This window comes from Mus caroli, unplaced genomic scaffold (genome assembly GCF_978045245.1).
Source record: "Mus caroli unplaced genomic scaffold, Mus_caroli_1 scaffold_5, whole genome shotgun sequence".
In the NCBI taxonomy this organism is placed as follows: Eukaryota; Metazoa; Chordata; class Mammalia; order Rodentia; family Muridae; genus Mus; species Mus caroli.
Genome location: NW_028227260.1, coordinates 72,741,505 through 72,746,294, shown reverse-complemented (window position 1 = coordinate 72,746,294; position 4,790 = coordinate 72,741,505). Strand labels below are relative to the sequence as shown.

Sequence of the window (4,790 nt, the reverse complement as noted above, 5' to 3'; positions counted from 1 at the left end):
AGGGGAACGCCAGGGCCAAGAAGTGGGAGTGGTGGTTGGGGAGTGGGTGGGGGAGCGGGTGGGGGACTTTTGGGATAGCATTGGAAATGTAAATGAAATAAATACCTAATTAAAAAAATCAGCATCATTCAGTGTGCCACATGGTAAAATTTGGTTTGAGCCACTGAATAGATTAAGACTTGATGATTTCCCAGAAGAGTAACCAGTGATAAGAGCTCAAAGGTGCCAAGGTCTAAGGCACCGAAGCAGAAGTCTTGCTGATATCGCTTTCTACTCCCTGAAGACTGAAAGGCATTTCAAGTCAAAGTATCCATTGCCTAGCACATAAACCACTCCTCTGCATGTGGAGTTGCAAGGCAAACCCACAACATCATCACAGGAAGTGTAAAATCGAAATATTCTACTTTCAATAAAAAACACTGCTCGAGTTTGATATATATTGCTATAATAAATACCAAGATCAAGTCAGTTTGGGGAAGAAACTATAAACTCAGCTTAAATATCTAAGAAACAGTACATCACCGAAAGAAGATAGGACATAACCTTAAAGCAGGAACTAGCGAGGACACCTTGGAACAACACTGCTTACTGTCTTGCTTTCTCTGGTTCAGGTAGAGCCAGCATTTGCACAACCCACAATAAACGGCCTGGGGGATGACATGATGTCAATCAATCTAAGTAATTGTCTACAGACATATCCACATACCAATCTGATCTAAACAATCCCTCAACCGAGACTACCTCTTCTCAGGTAACTCTTGGATGTGTGTGTCATGTGGAAAATAAAAACCAACCAGGATGGATACTAAAATGATGCTTGTTTCACAATAATGGATTCAAGGATAGTAAATGAGGTGAAATTCCAGACAAAGACTTTAAAGTGACTTTAAGAATGTTCAACAAAATTAAAGGTGACATAAAAAACCCTTAGAATTAGTAAAAGTGAGTATAAATAAAAAGATGAAGGAAATAAGAAAGTCAATATAGGATATAGAAGAAAAATGCACGAAAGAAACAGATACGCTAAAACATCCCCTCATATTTAAAGGAGTTACAGAGGCAAAGTTTGGAGCTAAGATGAAAGGATGAACTATCCAGAGACTACCCACCCAGGGATCCATTCCATAATTAGCCACCAAACCCAGACACTATTGCATATGCCAGAAAGATTTTGCTGAAGGGACCCTGTTATAGCTGTCTTGTATGAGGCTATGCCAGTGCCTGGCAAATACAGAAGTGGATGCTCACAGTCATCTATAAGATGGAACACAGGGCCCCCCAATGGAGAAGCTAGAGAAAGCACCCAAGGAGCTGAAGGGGTCTGCAACCATATAGGTGGAACAACAATATGAACTAACCAGTACCCCCAGAGCTTGTATCTCTAGCTGCATATATAGCAGAAGATGGCCTAGTCAGCCATCATTGGGAAGAGAGGCCCCTTGGTATTGCAAACTTATATATTACACACACATATATATTCCTATATGTGTAAATACAGAATAATGATACCTGTATATATTTTTCAGGAATGATCACTTGCTATTGGATAACCAATTGGTATGCTTTCCCTGGGAAGGACTATACCGTTTTCAACATTCCTTAGTTGCCTTGTGGTGTTTCCTAGTCCATGCCAGTCTATCTGTCGGTCGGATATAGAAGTTTTTTAGTGTGGGCAAGGACTACACTTACCTGAGGATATAAGGATAAATATTTGTTATGTAGTTAGAGATTCTGCTGGCTTAGTAAAGTGGCAGTTCTATTTTCTACCTCAAGACTCATGACTTCAGGAACCCTGGATAGTTGGCTACATTTGCAATACCAGGTATGATCGCTCTTGTTGAACAAATCTTTTCATCATAATCATCATCATCATCACCATCACCATCATCTATTCACTTTACATCCTGTTCACTACCCTCTCCCAGTCACCACTTCCACAATCCCTTCCCCTCCTCCCTCCCCTTCTCCTTTGAGTGTGTGTTACCACCTGAGTATTCCCCCACCCTGGAACATTAAGTCTTCATGAGGCTAGGCACATCCTTTGCCACTGAGGCCAGACAAGGCAGCCCATCTTGAAGAACATATCTCACACACTGGCAACAGCTTTTGGGATAGCCCCTGCTCCAGTTGTTCAGGACCCACATGAAGACCAAGCTGCACATCTGTCTACAGGGAGGCTTAGGTCTAGCCCATGTATGGGTTGAACAAATCTTAAGCCCATTTAGAGAGCTATTGGTTACTGACAAGGTATGAGTGTCACTACTGCACCCTTACAGTTATCATGACATGTCGGTCATTTTTACAGTTCATAGAAATCTTAGCTAGGAGTGGTGGTTGCTTCCAAGATCTAAAGTATATAGTGTCTTCAGCAATAGGGACTTATGTCTTTTGGACAATGCTGATCAACAGCTCAAAAGACAGCTTCTCGTGCCTGGTGTTGAGTTTTTCTTTTTTTTTTCTTTTTTTCTTTTTTTTTTTGTGTGTTGTCAGATAGTCTTTCTTGGAGGAATCACTGTTAGCTCATGTCGGTAAATTTCATTTAAACTATATATGTATATTTATATACTCACTTAAATATAGATATTTTAGGTGATAGTACTATGGTTTCTTATGATCTTTTCAGACATCCATTGCTATTTACCCTCATTCTGCATTTATATTCCTCCATTTCTCTATTAGATACTCTGCATTTTTTCCATTTTTCTAATCTGACTCCTTGTATTTATACTAAAATGTATATTCATATCTGAAGATTTGGAACTAGGAACCACAAATGAGAGAGAACATGTGGCACCCATTTTTCTTTTTTTCTTTTTCTTTTTTTGGTTTTTCGAGACAGGGTTTCTCTGTGTAGCCCTGGCTGTCCTGGAACTCACTTTGTACACCAGGCTAGCCTTGAACTCAGAAATCTGCCTGCCTCTGCCTCCCAAGTGCTGGGATTAAAGACGTGCACCACCACTGCCCGGCTCTTTTTTTTTTTTTTTTGCATCCATTTTTCTTGGTCTGGTTTGCCTCACTCAATATATTATATTCTAGTTTGGTCTATTTACCTACAAATTTTGTGACTTCATTTCCACATTCTCATTATCCATTTGATCAGTTGAACATGGATAAACAAATACCTATGAATTATGATGCCAAGTCATTTAGGTACATGCCAAGGAGTGGCATAACTGGTTTTTATGGTATATTTATATTCAGTTTATGTAGATTCTTCACACTGATTCCCATAGTGGTTACCAAGTTTGTAATCCCACCAACAATCAATGATGACCCCCTTTCCCTGACATCTCCTCTAGCATTTGTTGCTGGTTGCTTTGTTAATCTTTAGCATTTTGTCTGGTGTAAAATGGAGTCTAAAAGTTATTGTGATTTTCATTTCCCTAATTGCTGTGCATGATGAGCACTTGTTGGGATACATCTTAGTAATCTCCCCCCCCTTTTTTGGAGACCTCTCTGTTTAGGTCCTTGGTAGGTTTTTCAAATGGGTCATTTGTTTTTAAGGCTCTTTGTCTTTTGAGTGTATATACATTCATACATAGAGGTTTAACTAGGTCAGTGGTTATTAACTTTCCTAAAGAGGCTGCTCTTTAATACAGTTCTTCATGTTGCAATGACCCTCAACCATAAAATTATTTTCATTGCTATTATTTTATTCTGGTTGTAATGTTGCCACTATTATGAACAGTAATGTAAATATATATATTTTCTGATGGTCTTAGATAACCCCAGTGAAAGGGTCATTACATCCCCAAGTGGGTCATGATTTATAGATTAAGAACAGCTGATCTATGTAATTCTTATTGGCCAATATTTCTATAAGATGTGGGTTTTGATGCAGAAAAGTGGATACATTGATCAATAGTATAGAATTAGAGAAGCACAATTTTTTTTGGTTCTCTCTCTCTCTCTCTCTGTAGGATGTCATATGGATTTTGATTGGGATTCCAATGTTCCTGTAAATTACCTTTGATAGGAGATCTTTCCATCTTTAGTGTCTTCCTTTGTTAGGATTAATCCTTGGTATTTTTTTTTTTTAAGGCTCGGAAGACTCTTCAAGAAATCACAATGTCAAACAACACAGACCTTTCTCTCTCTTCATACGATGAAGGTCAGGGGTCTAAGTTTATTCAGAAAGCTAAGGAGACACTGTTTATTTCCCATTGGAATGGCAGGCTTTGCAGCAATTGTTGTGTATGGGTTACACATGCTGAAGAGTAGGGGAAATATGAAGATGTCCATTCACTTGATCCACATGCGTGTAGCAGCCCAGGGCTTTGTTGTGGGGGCCATGACTCTTGGTATGGGCTACTCCATGTACCAGGAATTCTGGACCAAGCCTAAGCCTTGGAAGAGCTACTGTGCTTGCTTTAGTTAGATGTCTCATATTGAGGTTACTTGCTTGTGTTTGCAATAAATAACATGTGGGTTTTGAAATTAAAAACAAATTCTTACTGTGCTTTTAACTAGCTTTTGGCATTAGAATTAAATGGCTTTGAAGAAAGGAGTTTGAAGAGCTTCATCTGTTTCTGCACTTTTTGTTATTAATTTAGGAAATATTGCTTTTAACTAGCCTTCAAAAAATTTTGGTAGACTTTTTCTTTTATTGGATATTTTCTTTATTTACATTTCAAATGTTATCCCCTTTCCTGGTTTTCCTTCCTCTCAGAAACACCCTATCACATCCTCCTTTCCCCTGCTTCTATGAGGTTGTTCCTCCACCCACACACCCACTCCCACCTCCCTGCCCTTGATTCCCCTATACTGGTGCATTTATTGAGCCTTCATAC

At 39.1% G+C, this 4,790-nt stretch overlaps 1 pseudogene; it reads left to right on the top strand.

Moving 5' to 3' along the window:
• Window positions 1-830: 830 nt before the first annotated feature.
• Window positions 831-4,378, top strand: LOC110286300 (HIG1 domain family member 1A, mitochondrial pseudogene; annotated as a pseudogene).
• The last annotated feature ends 412 nt before the right edge of the window (window positions 4,379-4,790 follow it).